The sequence below is a fragment of the Mastomys coucha genome, chromosome X, assembly GCF_008632895.1.
Source record: "Mastomys coucha isolate ucsf_1 chromosome X, UCSF_Mcou_1, whole genome shotgun sequence".
Lineage (NCBI taxonomy): Eukaryota > Metazoa > Chordata > Mammalia > Rodentia > Muridae > Mastomys > Mastomys coucha.
The window spans coordinates 87,738,105-87,760,418 of record NC_045030.1 but is presented as its reverse complement, the minus strand read 5'-3'; the positions used below and the strand labels follow the sequence as shown (position 1 = coordinate 87,760,418).

Genomic DNA, 22,314 nt, shown 5'->3' with positions numbered 1-22,314 from the left:
AGAGGCATGGTGTGATTGAATCATGTTCTTTTCCTCCTCAGGCATCACAAGGCCTCCTAGAACAATGAAGTGTGTTCTGTCTCAGGTCAGCAGAGGCTAGGTTTCTAGCTTGTACCAGGAACCTGATAACTCCCTACACACATATTTCTTTGGCTGACATTCACCTTGGGAGTGCTTGGGTAGTTGAGGACAGCAAGGCACATTTCACTTCTCCCTAGGGAGTATCTGAGAGTGGAGACTGTTAAAATGAGGCCATAGGTCATGAAGTCAGAGTATAGCAGAATATCATTAGGAACTGTTTCATTGAAGTTTTTCTCTGTTATGTTTGGTTCTTCCCTATGTCTCTGAGCTACCAGCCTCTGGTTCCTGGCCATACCGGCAGTGTAGGGCATATGCTCCTTCTCATTACACATGCCTCAAGTTAAACCAAACATTGGTTGGCCACCCACACATTCTGTACCTCTGTTGCCCCAGCACATCTTGCAGGCAGGACAAATTGTAGGTCAAATATTTTATGGCTGAGTTGGTCTCTATGTTTTTCTTTCTGTAGCCTGTAGCATAGCTTCTCACCACTGGCATGTCCAGACATCACATTAGCTTCCTCTGGTAGCATATGTGAGCAGGTACAGAGATCCACAGGCAGACACTCTGCAGAGAGAGGCTAAATTGGAGGTCTCCTTCCTTCAGAAATTGGAGAACCCCAAGGACTAGGGGGAGGAAGGATTGTAGAGTCAGATGGGGTAGAGGACGCCGGAAGCACGTGACCCACTGAATCAACTAAGCTCACATGAGCTCACAGAAAAAGAAGTGGTAAGCATGAGGTTGGCCTGCACTCGGTCCTCTGTATATTGTTATTATGGATGTTAAACTTGGTGTTTTTGTGGGACTCCTAACTTGTCCTTAGTGAAACTGTGAGTCTCTGGTCCGGTTGGAAATGACCAAAGTGTTATAGCTCTCAGAAGGGAAGCCTGCACAAGGTCAGTAGCTGGGATCCCAGGTCTTGTTGGCTACTGTGGCAGTACCAATGTCAGCACAGGGATGGTGGCTGGCTCTGGCAGCAGTAGCAATGGGATGGTGACTGCAGTAGCAGGACAGCAGGGACAACAGGCATGAGCCCAGCCTGCCAGGTGGGTCTAAGGTCCAGTGATGAATGCTTTGGGGGAGAAAAGTCTTCCACAAAGTGCTCCAACTCAGTAAAACAGCCACTCGCAGTGCACATTATTCCATGTGGATAAGAACTTTATAAACATTTGAAGAATAGGGTGGGATTGAGGGGTAAGTGTTTCCCATTGGCTCAGTTTGAGATGCTAGTGATATTCTATTAGCATGGGGAAGGACTCCAAGTGTTTTCTCTGATCCATGAGTGACTGTCATGGTCCTTTCACCCAGGTGTCATGGTTACATGTTCCAGAGCAGGTAGAGTTGGGCAGGGAGCTAGTCCCACTCCTACCATACTCAATTCTGAGTTTCACTGGGTTTGGGCTCACTCAACCTTACCAGTTTTTCTGTCTGATGACACAGTCCATTTACCCCACACTAACAGTGTGGGTAGGTGTGTCACTGACTCTTGCCAGCTCTTGGGAGTCTTTTCTGCTGTTGATTTACTTTGTCCAGCCTCAGCATGAGAGAAGATTGCCAGGCTGTGTCAGGAGTTGGGTCAGGTTGATATGAATATGAATGTGTGGAAATTTATTTCATTGCAGTGAGTGCTATACAGAAGCCTCTACTGTCATCGTTTGGAACCCAAGGTAATGACAGAGATGCTTATCTCCTCCCCTTAGGTGAACTGACAGTTCTAGGGTTGCGTCTCACAGCACCTGAATTGCGACTATTAGGACCGTTCATACTTTGGGTGGAGGACATTCTTTTGTTGTCCTATGATGAACAGCCAACCATAAAGCCTTGATGTAGTTTTCACAAATTTCTTGGTGCTATGTAGCCAAGCAGTATCTTTCTGTACTTGCTTCTGCTAGGTCTCAGGGAGACATATACTTCATGTAGAGAACATGCTTTAATGTCCAGAAGGAAGGGAGCACAGGTATGGAGATGGCTTATTTGATAAAATTCTCATGGCCCAAGCATGAGTACCAGAGGTCAATCCATAAGCTCTCATTTTCAAAAGCAGGTGCTGTGGTGGGCTCTTGGAGATTCATGTTGCATAGAGAGATAGGGCGTTCCCTTTGGCTTGCCGGCTAGTCCACTTATCCAAATCAGTGAGCTCCAAACTTAGTGAGGAGCCCTGTCTCAAAATATAAGCTGGGGATTAATTAAAACATTAAGCCAAGTTCTATCTTCCACATGTGTATAAAGGCAGCCAAACATCTTTACTTAAAATACACTCAAAGAGGGGAGGACTTTTTACCGGGATGCAAGTCAGAGAACCTGGGTAGGTTCTAATGTGACCATATACTTTAGAATCACAGAGACAGAAAAGTGTATCTTTTTTTCATTATCAAAATGATTAACTTTAAAGGAGAGATGCCAAATGACTCTACACCTATCTTCCTTATGTCTTGATTAAGGATAGAAAAATAATGTTTAAAAATTGCAGGCATTAGGTAGCAGAGGAGGAAAGTTTTATATAAAAATCTAATATGTGGCAGTCGTAATTTTATGTGCTTTCCATTCATTACACAATTTCCATCTCTTATAGAGAACAGGGTCTACCGAGCTATAAATGTAGAACTTGCAGTCCAGTCCAGTTTCAGAACTAGCACATTTTGAAAATGTTGTTAGTAGACAGAGCTGACACTACTCCCATGGTCTCTCTGGTGTTCTCTCCCTCTCTCCCACTCCCTCTCCTTCTTCCACTTCCTCTCCCTCTCTCGCTCTTCCTCTCCCTCTCCTCCTCTCCCTCCCCCTCCTCCTCTCAACACACACATACACACACACACACACACACACACACACACACACACACACACACCAGGTACTCTAGCTGGCTTTATGTGTGATAATTATTAACCTACAAGTATTTGAAGAAAAGGAAAGATCTAAAGATCCTCCAAAGTGTTTATCTTGACCACTGAAAATTCCAGTGTAGAGGTTTAAAAAAAAAATCACAAACAGGCAGCCTTTTAATTAAAATGTAAAATGCTTGTTAACAAAACTAACTGAAACAATTGGTAATTAGTTATTTTTAAAAGCCTTAAAATAAAATGCCCAAATAAAAAAATAAAAGCTTTTTTAGAGTTTATATCAAAACTGAATATAAATTCTAAAATAGCTCCCTACTCATTTTTCTCTGCCCTTGCTTCTTTAAGTCATGTATCTTAGAGGTCTCCTTGAGCATCTTACCATTTTTAAGTCTCCTGCTTAAAATATCTTTATAATACAAATGAGTCCTAAATTTCCTTTCAGTCTTAAAGCCCAATGTCTCCCTGAGTGGAAGTCCCTACAGCTTAGGGGAACCCCTCAGGCTGTAAAATATAACCAAATGAAGCTAGTTTGTACCCCACCCCAATATTCCTGGGGATTTATGCTGAGACCCACCTCAATTGTTAGGGAGTTTCCGTGTCTGGCATGTGTCTGATGGATCCTATTATACATGGGTTCTTTATTCCTTGACTTCAGTTTTTCTAACATGAAACCCACTAAATGTTTGAGTGTCACTAACAAAAAACAGACATTTCCTAGACTCATCCATAGTCTGCTACTGGACTATATGTAAATGGCACATGGCTTTTCTGGGGAGTATCTTCATAAAACCTCTCTCTTCTTTGTGTAACTAGTCTGGCAGATATAAAGATTCTAAAGGGACATATCAAAGAATGGGATATATCCATAAGCATAATGGTATTTTCCCAGGAATCTCATTCTGGGGAAAAGAAGGGCACAAATTAGAGGAGGAATTTGTCTCCTTGCAAGAGAATTCAAACAATTCTAACAGCTTCTCAAACCACCTTACATAATGAGATTAAAACCCAGATAATGTTGAGTCAATGGTATGTTTAACTGTACCTTGACCAGGAATGCATGGATCTGCACATACTTGGTTGAAGTGTAAGTTGCTGGTTGTGTCATGTGATGCAGACTTACATGGTATTTTGTTGGGGAAGAATCTTATGGTGTTTTCTGAGGCAGACTCACATGGTGTTTTGCTGAGGCAAGACCCTTGGGAGGACATGTGATGTTTGGAAAGGGTATAAATAGGACCCAATGGACACTGATGGGGCACATGCATAGCTTGCCTTGCAATGCTTTCTTGACCTTGAGTCTTTGCTGATCTTCCCTTTGCTGAGAGAGGCACAGCAGAGAACTTCTCCTGGCATCATGCCTTATTAAGGTAACTCCTGGTGACTCATGCCAATTCGTGAGAGGCCTGGCTGTCTCTGCTGCCTGGTGCAACTGCTACTGATTATTTGGTGTCCTGACACCACTGAACTGGACTACTGCTATCCTGACAAATGGAGATTGGAATCACCCCAAAGAACTACTTCTAAACAGGTCCATATCCCCTTGTCCTATTACCATCTTTTTCCCCTACTTCTGTGTGGTGGGCTAGAAGAGGGGACAAAGTGTTTAAGAACCCTTATTAAAAATAGATTTTTTAAAAAAAATCTAAGCCTGCTTACATTTTTATCCTCTATTTCAATTTTTATCTCACTTTAGAACTCTAAAGATGGACTTGAGGGATTTACTGGATCTCTTTATCCTGCTCTGTTTCTCAGTATGACCACATTAATTCGTGGTCTGCTTTCTACTTTTAATTTGACTATTTTGTGGAATTGTTACCAGATATGACTTGGTATGAGTTGTGACCTCAGATTAACTCCTCAAAATTAGTCTGGGACACAATAAAAATTCCCTCCCTAAGAACTTTAGAGACAGAGAATAAGAGAGAGAAATGACCTTGTTTATAGGATAAACTTCACTTTTTGATCTTTTGTGTTACTAAGCCTTTCTCACTTATTAAAGAAATAGGATAAACTTTCTAACTTAACTCATTTTTTCTTAAGTCTATGGTAATTTTTTTTTATATTTTTGGTTGTTTTCATATGTTATTTGTGTCAAAAATTTTTTAACACACTCTGGTGACTTCAGTTCTCTTTTTAAATTCAGTTTTGTTACATGCTAAAATTATTCTTTTGACATGCACAATTAAAATGTATATGCATATTAAAATTTAAATATTTTATGATGGGTGTGGGAGCAGGTCTGGAGTGCCCAATCTGCCCCAGGTGGAGTTGCAGACTTGAAGGAAGATATGTCTCTAGTAAGGTAGATAACTTCTGCTCTGCAGGGATCCATGGGGGTCCCAGCTAGGGAAGGTATTGGGGCTAGGGTCTCACCTTTGACTCAGGTTATGACAGACCTCCTGGGAGTCAGCCTGTCTCTGGATGTCGGAGGGGGTCTGGAGCATCTAATCTACCCCAGGTGGAGACACTAAACCCCAATACTATTGCTGATACCAATATATACATGTAGACAGGAGACTGGCAGGGCTGCCCACTGCCAGCACCCGCCTAAGACAACAAAGACTCACAGCCAACCATCAGACTGAGCATGGGGACCCCAATGGAAGAGTTAGGGGAAGGACTTAAGGAACTGAAGGAGATTGCAATCCCATAGAAAGAACAATAAATCAGCTAAGCAGATTCCTCACCCCCTCCCAGAGCTCCCAGGGACTAAACCACCAACCAAATAGCATACATGGGCAGTCCATGGTTTCCACTATATATGTATCATAGGATTGCCTTATCTGGCCTCAGTGGGAGGGGATACACTTGGTCCTATTGAAGTTTGATGCCCAAGAGAAGGGAGATGCTAGAGCAGTGAGGTAGGAGTGAGTGAGTGGGTGGAGATGCACCCTCTTAGAGCCATAGGGGATGGGGTAAGGATTTCATGAAGGGGGTATCATGAAAGGGGATAACATTTGAAATATAATCAAAATAATGAAATTAAACAAATAAATATTTTATAATACAGTAAGTTGATCATATAGTAAGATTTATCATGTCATATGTGTAAGTACCCACTATTTTATAAATTCGAGTATGCTAACATCTCAACATATATTAAAACTATACCTTTGTGAATATTAAATGTTTCATAAATCTTTAATGTTATATACATAGATTTTGATAAAACTTTCCTTCCAAAACAAATTCTAATTTATATAATATGTAACAGAAAATGCATGAGATTTCTTCAAATAAAAATATAAAACTGTTAAATGTGAGATTTTTATTAAGGTTAGATTATATAAGTTAATAGATGTATGAGTTTACTAAAGATCTCTAAATTAAGTTTTTCTTTCACAATTAGAATTATAGAAAATATATTCAGACAAACAGTAACATTCAAAATCATGATTTATTAAAATATATCTTATGTATGATTATGCATGTAAACTGTCAATATTCAGTTATGGTTTATTTCTACATAATGTTCCTATTGCCACATTGGTTTATAAATAAATAGTTATGAAAACTAAAGTTCTTTGTGACAGTTCAAGACAATGCAGAGGGTCCTTCATCTCATATTCTTGCTGAGGCTATTTCAGGTTTGACTAGAATTTAACCTCCTTGATGGAGAATTCCATGAAAAATGCCAAGTTCTATTATAAGATCCAAGACTAAGACACCCCAGCTAACTTAATCCTAGTTTCTGTTACCAGCCTGCTTTGCAAACCTCCTCCAGCTAACAGCCTATCTTAGCTTCTGTTTAACTGCTTGCTAGTGCAACCTACCCCTGCAGCTTCAGAGCAAAATGCCAGAGTGTAGGGTTTGTTTTTATAAGCCCTGGGTTCTAAATCAGTTGTTCTCAACCTTCACAATGCCTTGACCCTTTAATACAGTTCCTCATATTGTGGTAATCTCCATCCATCAAATTATTTTCATTGCTACTTCATAACTGTAAGCTTACTACTGTTATGATGAATCATACTGTAAATATCTGGGCTTTTTATCCTGTGATCTTAGGCAACTCCTGTGAAAGTGTCATTCAACTTCCCAAAGGGATTTCTACCCACAGGTTGAAAACTAGCGCTCTGAATGTTCAGGGCTATGGCTAGGTTTCAAATACCTGAGCAGGTCCAGCCAGGAGGAATAACTACTTTGAGTGTCCCGTAAATTGTGTCTGAGCAATCAACTCCATGAAACAGGTTCAGCTTCATTTTGGCTCATTGTGAGTTGAAACTTTAAAAAACAAAGAAAAAAGACAAAATTATATGCAATTAATGCAACCTCTTAGATAAAAATTTGAGATTGGTAATCCTCCTAAATCTTGCTTTGGGACAATTGACATGAGTTTTTAAATCTAAAATGTTTAAATCTGCTTTTAAGGACAAGACGTACATGGTCATATAACACTAAATCTAAAATGTTTAAATCTACTATTAAGGACAAGACGTATATAATCATATAACACTGGTCAAGATGTTATCCCCTTTATCCTTATCTGAACTATGGTTCTCCACCATGGTCTCTATTACTTAAGGGTATAAATTAACTTTAAGATATCATTACTCCTACTCCTGTGTAAGCTTTTCCTATTACAAATTACTCTCCCTTGAAATGCTAAACTTTTTGTTCCAAAGATTAAAAGAATAACTTATGTTAGTGTATATATGAACACAAACATATTAAGAAATATGTTTTTTAAAAAAAATCACCATTGACTTTAGAAACAAATAAACAAATGAAGTTTTCAACATTCTTATTTTATAAAGAAAGACAGAGGAAGAGAGACCCCTAAAGAATTTTAAATTGTTATTTTGAAAACCTACTTTGAGGCTTTCCCAGACATCTTAGAGTTTATAGATCATTGTAATGTGGTATACACTACAGTGATATATTTTACATTATACCTTTTTCACTAAAAAATTATTATGAGTATGAATGCCAAACTTCACCCTGCTCTCTACATATGCCTTATCCTACTTTCAATTCCTTATGAAGACTAATAAAAAGTAAATATTTTTTATAATAAAAAGATTTCAAGTTTACTGTTATAATAACTTAATTTAAAAATCAATATAAAAATAATTGAAAATTTGTTAAGAAAACAAAATCTATTAATGTACTTTACCTATGTTTAAAACTGTTATGGAAAATGCCATATGCTTTTTGTGTTTTAGATACAGCTAACTGAGCTTTTGTTTGAAATTACCTCATTAAAATTGTTTTCTAAATTTTGTAATAACAATCATAATGTTAAGATAAAGGTGTGTTGTAAAATATTGCTTAAAAATAAATAATGTTATACCTAAGCTAAAATAATACATATGTTAAAATTTTTAAAGGGTAATTTAATACCTTGAGATAAAATGCTTGATTTTCTGCAACGTTTTCTTAAGAATTGAAATATTCTAAGTATTTTTTTCACTAAATGGTCATTTAAAACCTATGATTAAACTTTAATTTTTTAAAATGTTTTTTCATTGGACAAACCTTTTGTTGCTTAGATTGTCAGTCACCACCTCAAGTATAAAGAGTATTCTGTTTAGGGAGTAATAATTACTTAAAACATTCCTAATAGTGATTGTAAAACTTATTCTGCTGAACAAATATTTAAATCTGTGTATAAGATTTGCTCTATTAGATAAAAATAACACATAGTATTGTGAAAGACTTAACTATTGATAAGGAAAGTTCAAATTTTGTTACACAGTATTCTTCAAAGGACAACAAAAGATATTTTCATCAACTAAAAGCATATCATATCAATGACTCCATTCTGATTCAAATATCAGGATTGTCCAGCCCTTCTTCTAATTCACTCTTAGGAGGTAGTGAACTTTTCCACATCATCTAAGAGCACATTCCTGTGGACTTTAAAGATGTTTCTTGAATATTATTGTTGTATTGAGACTTCAAAAAAATTATGACATCAAATATTCTACTTGGTATATTTATAAATGATAATATAATATTGGTCTGGATTTTAATGAAGTTACAAATGGAAATATCATGTCATTTCATTTGATCATAGCTTTTTGTTTGCTTACCCTAAACCTCTACCTTATTCAAAACTAAGGTTTAAAGATTCAAATTTTTCTGGGCGGTGGTGGTGCACGCCTTTAATCCCAGCACTTGGGAGGCAGAGACAGGCAGATTTCTGAGTTTGAGGCCAGCCTGGTCTACAGAGTGAGTTCCAGGACAGCCAGGGCAACATAGAGAAACCCTGTCTTGAAAACAAGAGCAACAACAACAACAAGATTCAAGTTTTTCATTGTTTTTATAAATATATACATATATATTATGTTATAGTCTCATCATTCTGGATAATATAGATAAAACAAAAAACTAGTTTTTAAATTAAATCATAAGTCTTCTTACTCTAGATAGAATTACTCAAAGACATAGATTAATTCTTATCCAAATTATACAAAAGAAATCAATATCTAATAACAACATTTGTGGTATTTTATATATTAATTACTGTTGTTTCTTGATTTAATTAGTATCTAAAATGTTGTATAGTACAATTAGCCATAATTAAGAAGTTAATTAAACAATTTGGTATTTTAATAATAACAAGAATTCTGCAATGATTCCTTTGAAAGTCCCAATCCTAACCATTTAGATATAAGCAAGTTAATTCATTGACTACAAATAACTGTAAATACAGGGGACCTGTATTGTCAATCTTCTAAAAAAAATATGGAAATATTTGGTGATTTTAGATATTGGTTTTATTTGTTATCTTCACTCCATTAGGTCAAATTCTTGATTACTTAATTTTAAGTATAGTAATCTTATGTCCCATTTAATTGCTGTGTTAGAGAGCATAGAGAAGATGTAAAAATAATTTAGATCTGGAACATAATGGCAAAGAGTTTTGAAATGATCTAAGACGTTTGTATTAATGGCTTTTGTCAGCTATTGCCCCTTTTCTGGAGACTGCTGACCTGCCCACTGTGCAGCCTCATAGACATCACATCCTAGGAAATGACCCTTCCTAGATATAAGAGACCGTATACTACTTAATAAATTGTACATAGCCCCCGCATGCATAAACTTTGATGCTTGACTTACAAGAGGAATCATGAATGAAAACTCCTGAGAAGAAGCTGTGTCTGGCTGTGAAAGATGAATTCGTGAAAACAAACTGTCTGCAGAGACTGATTAGCTGATTAAAATTTCAATCCTATGGAGAGATTGGAATGTTGCAGGTCCAGAGGCGAATTACCTTATCTTAGGCAAGTTCCATTCTTCCTGAACATCAATCGATTCCTCTCTTTCATATGTGTCTGAACTAACATCTTGTGACTGATGGAAACTTTTGGAGTCTATTAACTGAAAGAACCCTAACTTCTCCTAACCAAAAGCTAATAATACCGGCAGATAGTTTCTTGGGCGTATAGGAAAGTTCCTCCCATCTTGCTACTGTACCTGTCTCTCTGATGTTCCTACCAACACATTTTAAAAACGTCATGAAACTTCTTCCACACAGGAACATGGAATTTGCGGTAACCCAAGTCCTTGTTTCCAGGCCATGGACACCCAAAATAGCTCCAAAATTAACTATCTTATTCCCTTAAAAATATTTTCTAACTTTTATGTATATAAGTATTTTGCCTGCACATTTGTAATGTGGATGTTGGAATTCAACCTGAATCCTCGGTGGGAGCAGTAAGCACTTCTTAATTGCTGAACTATCTCTGCAGTCCTTCACTTTTCTTTTTATTAATGTAACAGCATCATTACAAGTAAACCCTCTCATCTCAAAATACTGATAGTAAAAAATAGTGAGATAGATGAGACCAGCAAATAATTGTGGACACATCTTATTTGTTTGTGTGCCTTAGAGAGAGTTTTGCACTGCAATGCAGACTGCCCCAGGACTTACTGTGCAGACGAGGGTGATCCTGTAGTCTTGGCAATTGTCATATCTCTCCTTCTTGAGTGCAATGAATAAAGGTACGATCCAAAATTTCTGGCTAAATATAAGGTATGAAAATAGAAAAAAAAAAAGAATGTGTTTGGTGATGATAGGGTTGTGTATTTATGTGACGTTAGGCAGCTTCAAAAGAAAAGGTTTAAAAAAACCTGACTGAGCCATCCAGCTTTTTAAAAATAAAAGTTTAGAAAGCAACCCTAATAAATCAGGCTGACATAAAATGAAGGTATAAATATGAGATTTTCACACTTTCCATATTGTTCTGTAGTTTTTCTTTTGGGGTGGTTGTTTTTCTTTAGGAGTTTTATCTAGGCCAGATGTTCTCAAATGAGGCTGACGTTGAAATCATTCTTTACTTTAGTCTTGGCCCCGAACTTTCTATTCTCCTGGATTAATAGGAATAAGCTATCCTGTCCATCAGGTGCTGTAGTTATGTTTGTATATAAATAATAAAAAAAGGTGTTTTGGAAACCACCTAATAATTTTGAATCCCTGTTTTATATTGTGAATTGCCTTATGTTTTAAAGATATGCAGAAAATATTACCTTTGCGTGAATTATGACTGAAAATATGCACACATCATGGCTTCATTAAGACATCTGCCCAAACCAAAACAGTGCAAGAGGGTTTGGTCTAGACCAGGTGTGCTCAGATGAAGCAGACATTGAACTTATGCAAGATAAGCTTTACCTGAACTTTCCATTCCTCTAGCTTGATTTTAAAAAAAAGTTATTCTGTCTATAAGATGTTTTATTATGCACATACACATTTATAAGCCAGGTGGTTTGCAGGCCACCTTGGAATTTTGAATCCTTGCCTTGTGTTTTCTGTTTCCTGGTGGGAAATCCTACTATGTGAGAGAGAGACCATAGAAGTTAGCAGTGAACGTATACTTTCTGGGAAAGTTTTAAGGCATGGCAGAAAAATGTTACCCTTACATGATTTATTACTGAAAATATACACTCACCATGAGTTTTAAAGAAAGGAGGCAGGATGAGTTAAATAGTACTCCAGGGCTGGAAAGGGTAACTGGGTTTTTTGAGTGATAAAGTGATAATTATTTTAAACCATAAACATGGGACTGGAATTATTTATAATATATATATGATTAATATAAATATTTGTGAATATTTATTTATTTTTCCCTCTTTTTAAAAGTGTATTATTTTCTGCAGTAGCAGAGGATGGCCTTATTTGACAGCAATGGGAATGGAGGGATGCTTGATGCCCCACTGAAAGGGGAGGTTAGAGGCATGAGGCAGGAGTGAGTGAATGGGTGGAAGAGCACCCTCACAAAGGAAAAGGGGAGGGGGAGAAGGGGAATGAGGTGAGGTGTTTGGAGAGGTAACCAGGAAGGAGCATATCAATTGAAATATAAATGGATAAAATTATTAATAAAAATATAAAATGTGTATTATTTCTCATATATAACATCCTGACCAGTTATCCCTCCCTCCTCTCCTCCTAGTCCATCCCTCCTACCACATACTCCAATCCACCGCTCCTCCATATCCTTCCAGTAGAAGTTGGGTTTCCCATGTATGTCAACCACATGTTATGTGACATACCAAGTTCCAGTAATACCAGGCACCTTCTCTTGTATGAAGGCTGGAAAAGACAACCCTCTAGGAAGAAAAGGGTCCCAAAAGCAGTCAAAAGCGTCTGAGACAGCCCCCATTCCCACTGTTGGGAGTCTCACAAGAAGACCAAGATACACTAAGATCAAAGACTTTATGAACTGACAGCTGCTATTAGGCGTGGCAGAGCTTTGAGGATGAGCTAACGCCGAGTTTTCTCCTGAAGGATGCTGGGAGTGAGAGACCATGCCCTGTAAGGGCCAGGAGGCTTGGCTTTAATGGGTACAAGGGGGAGAAGAAACCAAGAATAACCACAGGAGGACCAGTTGCAAAAAGAGTGCCACCTCAAAACCCTCAACCACCTTTCTGGCTGGAAATGTGAGGAATGGACAACGGGTCCTTATAGGCATGACTGGACTTCCACTTCAGGTAACGACGGGAGGGAATTCTATGTAGAAGCACATGGCCCAGGAAGGGAAGATGCCAGGAACCCAGTAGGCACACTGCTGAGCCAGCAGATAAAGTTTAGGTTGCACCTCATCTCTCTCTGCAGTGTCACAGCAAGCAGTCTAATAAGTTTTAAGGGGTGGGACTCCAATTCTGCAAGGCAAGTTCCCGTTCAAAGCCAAAGTTAAGCTGAGAGACCCTCTGTTGAATGGAAAGAATTGTCTATTAAGAGAAAGTATGGCCGGGCAGTGGTGACACACGCCTTTAATCCCAGCACTTGGGAGGCAGAGGCAGGTGGATTTCTGAGTTCTAGGCCAGCCTGGTCTACAGAGTGAGTTCCAAGACAGCCAGGGCTACACAGAGAAACCCCTGTCTCAAAAAACTGAGAGAGAGAGAGAGAGAGAGAGAGAGAGAGAGAGAGAGAGAGAGAGAAGCTCTGCTTTCAGGCCCCAATAACTCAAGCTTTGTGCACCATGTGAAGTTTGCCTAGATCACTTCCTCCAGGTCTCAAGAAGTTGTGGCTTACTCTTAAAACTGGTCCGGGTTCTCTCTCTCCCTCCTCTCTTTCCCTCCGCTACTGCCCTCTCAATTAAACCTCTTACATGTGGAAAAAAAAATACTGTCCACAATCAGGTATTTCTTGGCTCAGAGAAATCAATCAGAGAAGAGTAAGATACAGCACTCTGAGACCCAGGACAAAGCTGCCAAACTTTGCATCTAGACTCTCACTCAAAGGACTGAGGCAAGGGAGGGCTACCTCTGTAGCTGATGGACTGGGGTGCATATAGGGCAGGAGCCCAAGATCATTGTTCCTGGTTGGGAGATACTAGACCAGTGGTTCTCATCCTGTGGGTCACGACCCCAGTGTGGGGACTCAAACAACCCTTTCATGGGGATTGCATATCAGATATCCTGCAGATGCTTAAGCTAAGATTCTTAACCATTACAAACGTTGCAGCTAAGAAGTGATGACAAAATAATTGTATGGTTGGTGTAAATACAACATGGGAATCTATTAGGAGTAGGTTCACAGCCGTAGGAAGGTTGTGAACCACTGTATTGGTAATTGCGACCTTGTAATCTTTACCTCCTGCAAATCCTTCCTCTGTGCTGGAGGGGAGTTCTTGGAAAGCACAAAAATGTACATGAAAGCTGAGAATTAAGCTCCGAATAAAAGATTTGCATACAAGCTGGGCCAGGATATGCAATATATGTTTCCAGGGTCGAGGGTGTCTGGTGGTGTAAGGAGGGGATGGAGGTATGGCATTGTGAATGAGGCATGAGTTACAGGGGGTACTTCTGAGACTCAGGCATTCTCTGTGTGCAATAGAGTGAGGAAAGTGTTGGATTCGGGGAAGACTGGGTGTCTTCGGGAAGTATAGTGAGGAAATCACACTCTGGCATACTGCCTCTACAGGCGTGGAGGACCACAGCAATGTGGCCTTGCTGTCAATCATCAGAGCCCGCCTCTGATCGGATGTGGTTTGCCCTTGCTTCCGGTGAGGAGGGGAGGAGCTGGGTCTTAGTGCCCGTGCCACAGAAGCCCGCCCTGTCTGCTGCTCTCCGCTTGTTGCTGACAAGTACCGAAAAAGTTCTGCGGCCAAGGTAAGGACCCTGTATGTGTACTGAAGAGTGCATACCCCTGAAATAACTACAGGAGCTGCACTTACTGTCTTCCATGGGTCAGTAGGCTTGTCGTGGAAAAGCACGGGCTGCCTTACCGGGTGGCATGTTTCTGGGAGGCGATGGGGACTCTGGTCCTAAAAGATAACCATGATTCTGAAAATGGTGGCTTCCTAGCTCACAGTTAAAGCAGAGCTGTGGGTTCTAAATGGTAAGAGAACTTTGAAACAAGAGTTTTAGTGGTACCGGACTCTAAAATGCCCCCGGCAAAGTACATAGCCACAGGAGGTGGAATGGACTTAATTACCAGTAAAATAGGGTTTTATTTTTTTAAATGATAAGTGTAAACTTTATAAAGTGTTTTCAAAACCACTCTTACCAATGAGGTAAATCAGAGAGTAAAAACATTCACCATTAAATCCAAAATATGAGTTGAATTCTTAAAATATGTGGAAGGCATGAGAGAACTGACCCGTGCAGGTTCTCTTTCTATTTCTAAATGCCTGAGATGGCTCTTGCAACCTCCACCTGAGAAAAATAAGAAACTCCAGAAGGCCCTGAAAGGCAGGGGATTTGTGAGGGCCAACACGGGGAGGTGGGAAGTCTCAGGGAGACCTTGAGATTAAGGGTAGCCACCCCTAGCCCGTGGCAGTGGGAGGGACACTTAGAGGGAGGTACCCTGAGGTTAAGGGTAACCACCCCCAGCCCGTGGGAGTGGGAGGGACACTTAGAGGGAGGTACCCTGAGGTTAAGGGTAGCCACTCCCAGGCCGCGGGAGTGGGAGGATACTTAGAAAGAGTTACCCTGAAGTTGAGGGTAGCATCCTGAGAAGCAAAACACTAGGGATTTGGAGGGAGCCTGAAGAGGGAGGAACCAGGAAGTTTAGGGTAGTCACACCCAGCTCTTGAGAGTCAGATGGAGGTACTAGGAAGTTTAGGTTAATAGCAACGCTCAGTGGGTGCGCTCAGTGGGTGCGCGCAGTGGGTGCGCGCAGTGGGTGGGAGTCCGCGAGGTCTGAGGAGGCTTAATTTCAGATTGCTGCAACAAGCACTTGGGAGTCCGAGAATAAACCGGAGATGTCATGAGACTTAGGGTAGCCATGCCTAATGGCTTGAGGCCTGAGGGGGTTCGATGCTCCAGTGTAGAGGAATGCCAGAGCAGGAAGGACGGAGTGGGTGAGTGGGTGGGGGAGCACCCTCATAGAGGCAGGGGGAGGAGCAATGGGATAGGAGGTTTCGGGGGCGGAGACCTAGAAAAGGGGATAATATTTGAAATGTAAATAAAGAAAATATCCAAAAAAGAAAAAAATATTTTTTTTAAAAAAAAGGCAGCCAAGCCCAACAGGTGGGAGTGGGAGGGAGCCTTAAGAGGAGGTACCATGAGATTTATGGTAACCACACCCAGTTCGTGGGACTCAGAGAGCCAAAAGAGGGAGGTACCAGGGGGTCCAGGGTAGCCACTCTGACACATGGGAGTCAGCGGGAGCCTTAGAATGGGAGCACCAGGCAGTTTAGGATAGCCACACCCAACTCCTGGGAGTAGGAGGCATAGAAGAAGATACACTTAAGGTTTAGGGCTCCTGAGACCAACCTGTGAGAGTCGAAAGGAGCCTGAAGAGGGAGGCTTTGACAGTCAGAAGGAGGTACCAGGAGGTTTAAGGTAGCCTGGCCAGCAGGTGGAGGTCCGAGAAAGCATAATTTCAGGTAGCCTCGCCGAGCCCTCGGGAGTCAGAGGATAATTAAGAGATACCATGAGGCTTAGGTTACCCATGCCTAGCACTGAGGAGTCAGAGGAACCTTAAGAGAGAGGTACTATGAGGCTTAAGATAACCACATGACAGGAGGAGTCAGAGGGAGCCTTGAGAAGAGGTACTGTGAGAGTTGCAGTAGCCAAGGCCAGTTAGTGGGAATCAGGGAGCCTTAAGAGGGAGGTACCAGGGGGTTCAGGGTAGCTACGCCCAAAATCAGAGGGAACAGGCTGGTATATAAGGAGAGGCTTGAAGTAGCCATGCCCAGCCCTTTGGAGACAGAGAGAGAGAGAGCCATAAAGGAGCGTGGGATCGCAGGAGGTTTCGGGCAGCTATGCGCAGCCAGTAGAGGTCTGAGGAGGCTTAATTTCAGATTGCTGCAACAAGCACTTGGGAGTCTGAGGATAAACTGGAGATGTTGTAAGACTTAGGGTAGCCATACCTAGTTCTTGGGAGTCAGAGGAAACCTGAAGAGGAAGGTACTGTTAGATTTAAGATAGGCATGTCAGCATGTGGCATTCAGAGAGAGAGAGAGAAGAGGAGGGGACCAGGACATTTAGAGCAGTCGGGTCCAGCATAGGGGAAACAGAAGGAGCTGTAACAGGAAGGTAGCAGCAGGTTTGGAGCAGCCATGCACAGCAGGTGGGGGTCAGATGAATAATGACTTAGAGCAGCCACTTCCAGCCCTTGGGGTCAGAGGGAACCTGAAGAGGGAGAGAGACTAGGAGACTTAAATTAGCCGTACCTAGCAAGAGGGACATACCTTGAGAGTTACTATAGCCTTGACCCATAGTTTGGGGGTCTAAGGAATCATTGCTTTGAGTAGCTACACCCAGCTCTGGGGAGTTAGAGGATAGGACAGAGAGAGAGAGACAGAGAGAGACAGAGAGAGACAGAGAGAGAAGAGACAGAAAGAGACAGACAGAGAAGAGAGAGACAGAGAGAAAGAGAGAGACAGACAGAGACAGAGAGACAGACAAAAAGAGACAGAGACAGAGAGAAGAGAGACAGAAAGAGACAGAGAGAGAAGAGAGTCAGGGAGCAGAGAGACAGAAAGAGAGAAGAGAGAGACAAGAGAGACAGAAAGAGACAGAGACAGAGAAACAGAGAGAGACAGAGACAGACAGACAGAGAGAGAGAGAGAAGAGAGAGAGACAGAAAGAGAGAAGAGAGAGACAGAGAGAGGGACACAGAGAGAGACAGAGAGAGAAAGAGAGACAGAGGCAGAGAGACAGAGACAGAGAGTAGAGAGAGACAGAGAAAGAGACAGAGACAGACAGAGAGAAGAGAGAGAGACAGAAAGAGACAGAGAGAGAGACAGAGAGAAAGAGACAGAGACAGAGAGGAGAGAGAGACAGAGACAGACAGAGAGAGATACAGAGACAGAGAGAGAAAGAGAGACAGAGAGAGAGACAGAGAGAAGAGAGCAACAGAAAGAGACAGAGACAGAGAGACAGACAGAAGAGAGAGAGAGAAGAGAGAGAAACAGAGAGAGAAAAGAAAGAGACAGAGAGAGGACAGAGAGACAGAAAGAGACAGAGGCAGAGAGACAGACAGAGACAGAGAGAGAAGAGAGAGAAATAGAGAGAAAGAGACAGACAGAGAAGAGACAGAGAGAGACAGACAGAGAGAAAGAGACAGAAGAGAGAGAGAAAGAGAAAGAGAGAGAAGAGAGAGACAGAGAGAGAAGAGAGCAACAGAAAAAGACAGACAGAGAGACAGAGACAGAGAAAGAGACAGAGACAGAGAGAGACAGAGAGAGAGGAGAGACAGAGAAAGAGATAGAGAGAAAGAGACAGAGAGACGAGAGAGAGAAGAGAGCAACAGAGAGAGAGAGAAAGAGACAGAGACAGAGAGACAAAGAGATAGAGACACAGAGAGAGAGGCAGAGAGACAGAGACAAAGAGAGAGGCAGAGAGAAAGAGACAGAGAGAGAAGAGAGAAATAGAGAGAAAGAGACAGACAGAGAAGAGACAGAAAGAGACAGAGAGACAGACAGAGAGAAAGAGACAGAGAGAAGAGAGAAAGAGAAAGAGAGAGAGAAGAGAGAGACAGAGAGAGAAGAGAGAAACAGAGAGAGACAGAGAGAGAGGCAGAGAGACAGACAGAGAGAGAGGCAGAGAGACAGAGAGAGGCAGAGAGAAAGAGACAGACAGAGAGAAAGAGAGAAGAGAGAAAGAGACAGAGAGAAAGAGAGAGAAGAGAGAAAGAGACAGAGAGAGACAGAGAAAGAGAGACAGACAGAGAGAGATACAGAGACAGAGAGAGAAAGAGAAAGAGAGACAGAGAGAGAGAAGAGAGCAACAGAAAGAGACAGAAACAGAGAGACAGACAGAAGAGAGAGAGAGAGAGAGAGAGAGAGAGAGAGAGAGAAGAGAGAGAAACAGAGAGAGAAAAGAAAGAGACGGAGAGGGCAAAGAGAGACAGAAAGAGACAGAGGCAGAGAGACAGACAGAGACAGAGAGAGAAGAGAGAGAAATAGAGAGAAAGAGACAGAGAAGAGACAGAAAGAACAGAGAAACAGACAGAGAGAAAGAGACAGAAGAGAGAGAGAGAGAAGAGAGACAGAGAGAAGAGAGCAACAGAAAAAGACAGACAAAGAGAGACAGAGACAGAGAAAGAGACAGAGACAGAGAGAGACAGAGAGAGGAGAGAGATAGAGATAAAGAGACAGACAGAGAAGAGACAGAGACAGAGAGACAGACAGAGAGAAAGAGAGAGAGAAGAGAGAGAAAGAGAAAGAGAGAGAGAAGAGAGAGACAGAGAGAGAAGAGAGAAACAGAGAGAGACAGAGAAAGAGACAGAGACAGAGAGAGGCAGAGAGACAGAGACAGACAGAGAGAAAGAGAGAGAGAAGAGAGAAAGAGACAGAGAGAGACAGAGAAAGAGAGACAGAGGCAGAGAGACAGAGAGAGAGGCAGAGAGACAGAGACAGAGAGAGAGAAGAGAGACAGAAAGAGACAGAGAAGAGAGAAAGAGACAGACAGAGACAGAGAAAGAGTGACAGAGGCAGAAAGACAAGAGAAAGAGACAGAGAGAAAAGAGAGAGACAGAAAGAGACAGAGACAGACAGAGAAGAGAGAGAGACAGAAAGAGACAGAGAGACAGACAGAGAGAAGAGAGAGACAGAGAATGAGACAGAATGAGACAGAGACAGAGAGAGGCAGAAAGAAAGAGACAGAGACAGAGAGAGAGAAGAGAGAAAGACAGAGAAAGAGAGAGAGAAGAGAGAGAAAGAGACAGAGAGAGAGAAGAGAGACAGACAGAGAGAAAGAGACCAAGACAGAGAGACAGAGAGAGAGAGACAGAGAAAGAGAGACAGAGAGAGAGGCAGAGAGAGAGACAGAGACAGAGAGAGACAGTGGCAGAGAGACAGAGAAGAGAGACAGAGAGAGAAGACAGAGACAGAGACTGAGACAGAGAGAGAAAGAGACAGAGAGAAGAGAGAGACAGAGAGAGAGAGAAGAAAGAGACAGAGACAGACAGACAGAGAAGAGAGAGAGTCAGAGTCAAAGAGACAGAGACAGAGGTAGAGAGACACAGAGAGACAGATAGAGAAGAGAGAGACAGAGAGAAAGAGACAGAGAGAGACAGAGAGAAAGACAGAGAAGAGAGACAGACAGAGAGAAAGAGACAGAGAGACAGACAGAGAGAAAGAGACCAAGACAGAGAGACAGAGAGAGAGACAGAGAAAGAGATAGACAGAGACAGAGACAGAGAGAAAGATACAGAGAGACAGAGAGAGAAGAGAGAGACAGAGAGAGACAGAGATACAGAAAGAGAGAAGAAAGAGACAGAGAGAGAAGAGAGAGAGACAGAAAGAGACAGAGAGACAGACAGAGAAAGATACAGAGACAGAGAGAGACAGAGACAGAGAGACAGAAAAAGAGACAGAGACAGAGAGAGAGGAGAGAGAGACGGAGAAAGAGATAGAGAGAAAGAGACAGAGAGAAGAGAGAGAAGAGACAGAGAGAGAAGAGAGCAACAGAAAAAGCCAGAGACAGAGAGACAGAGAGAGAAGAGACAGACAGAGAGAAGAGAGAAACAGAGAGCCAAAAAAGAGACAGAGACAAAGAGAGACAGAGAGAGAGAAAGAGACAGAGACAGAGAGAGAGGCAGAGAGATAGACAGAGACAGAGAAAGGCAGAGAGAAAGAGATAGAGAGAAACAGAGAGAGAGAGGCAGAGAGAAAGAGACAGAGAGAAAGAGACAGAGAGAGAGAAGAGAGACAGAGACAGAGAGAGCGAGACAGAGGCAGAGAGAGAGAGAGAGAGAGAGAGAGAGAGAGAGAGAGAGAGAGAGACTGACTTATTTTAGCCAAACTGAGCAAGTAGGTTTCAGAAGATATGAGAGGAAGGGACCATGACACTTAGGGTAGCACAGCATGTGGCAGTCAGAGGGAGCCATAGCTGGGAGGTACCAGGAGGTTTCTAGTAACCATGCCCAGCCCTTAGGAGTCAGGGTATGAGCAAGAGATCTTATGGGATTTATAGTAGCCATGCCTCGCACTTGGGAGATGGAGGAAACCTTAGGAAGGAGGTACTATGTGGCTTACGGTAGCTAGCTATGCCCAGTAGGTGGAACTCGGAGGGAGCCATAGCGGGACAGCATGGGAAGCAGGGTAGCCTGGCCCAGCAGATAGGGGTCCAGGAAAACATAAATCAGGCAGCCATGCTGAGTGCTTGGGAGACAGGGTGTAAGCAGGAGAATCCATAAAACTTAGGGTGGCCACACCTACTATTTAGGAGTCAGGGGGAACCTTTAATGGGAGGTACTATGAGGCTTAAGAATGCCATGCCCAGCAGGTGGAATTCAGAGGGAACCTTAAGAGGGAGGTTCCACATCTGTGGTTAACCATGCCCAGCATGGGACACTCAGGGAGATCCATAAGAGGGAGGTGGTATGAGTTTACAGCCGCTTTGCCCACCATGTGGGGGTCTGAGGAAGCATGATTTCAGGTCTTTGTGCCCCGCACTTGGGAGTCAGAAGATAAATTGTAGATGCCATGAGATTTAGTGTAGGCATGCCTAGCACTTGAGAGTCAAAAGGAAGCTTAAGGGGAAGGTACTACGAGGCTTAGGAGAGCCATGCCCAGAATGTACTATTCAGAGGGAGCCAGAGAGGGACTTACCAGGAGATTCAGGGTAGCCTTGCCCAGCAGGTAAGTATCCGAGGAAGTATAATTTCAGATAGTCAGTTCCAGTGCTTGGGAGTCAGAGGGTAAGCAGGAGATACCATGAAACTTAGGGTAGCCATGCCTTGCATGTAGTAGTCAGAGGAAACCCTAAGAGGGACTTACTATGAACCTTAAGTTAGCATGGCCAGAACCTGGGATTCAGAGGAAGCCTTAAAGGGAGGAACCATGAGGTTTAGTGTAACCATGCCCAAAATGTGGCTGACAGAGGGAGTCTTAAGCAGGATATAAGGAAAAGGTTACTGTAGTATTTCCCAGGTCTTTGGAGTCAGATCCATAAGAGGGAGGTAGCCTGGCATTTACAACTACAATGTCCAGCAGTTAGGGGTTGGAGGGCCCAGCACTTGGGAGTCTAAGGGTAAACTGGTGATGCCATGAGATTGGAGGCACTATGAAGCTTAGGGTAGCCATGCCCAGCACATGAGAGTCAGAGGGTTCCATAAATGTGAGAGACTTGGACGTTTAAAGTAGCTAAGGCCACTGCTTGCGAATCAGTGGGAGCATTAATGCTGTGATCCTTAGAGTAGCCAAGCTGAGCATTTGGGAATCAGAGTGAGCCATATGAGGGAGGTACCTGGAGGTTTAAGGTGGCCCTCTAGCAAATGGAGGTCAGAAGGAATCATATCCAGAGGCTTTTAGATTCTCCTAAATTACTTTTAAAATCAGAAAGAGAGGGATAAACAGGTTGTATAGCTGGGTAGTAATGTTTCTTTAGTAGTCCTGAAACCCCTAGGTTGAAGTCTCAGGGTGGTAAAAGCACAGGTTTTAATTAAATACAAGTAAGTACATGAAAGTAAGTAAGTACTTGTATTGTAATTAAATACAAGTAAATAATGAAAGAGTTAAATCCTCTCTCCAAAACTGTCATGCACTGTTAGAAA

General features: G+C 41.9%; 1 protein-coding gene across 2 annotated transcripts in view; it reads left to right on the top strand.

Annotated features, from left to right (window-relative positions):
• The first annotated feature begins 14,381 nt into the window (after positions 1-14,381).
• LOC116093473 (melanoma-associated antigen B4-like) overlaps positions 14,382-22,314 on the top strand; it is a 10,536-nt gene continuing 2,603 nt past the window's right edge. Inside the window, exon 1 of one of the 2 annotated variants that reach the window (XM_031374929.1) lies at positions 14,382-14,474. The gene's annotated coding sequence lies outside the window, so the exon portion shown is untranslated. The remainder of the gene's footprint in view (positions 14,475-22,314) is intronic. The other variant, XM_031374920.1, reaches the window with a different exon arrangement.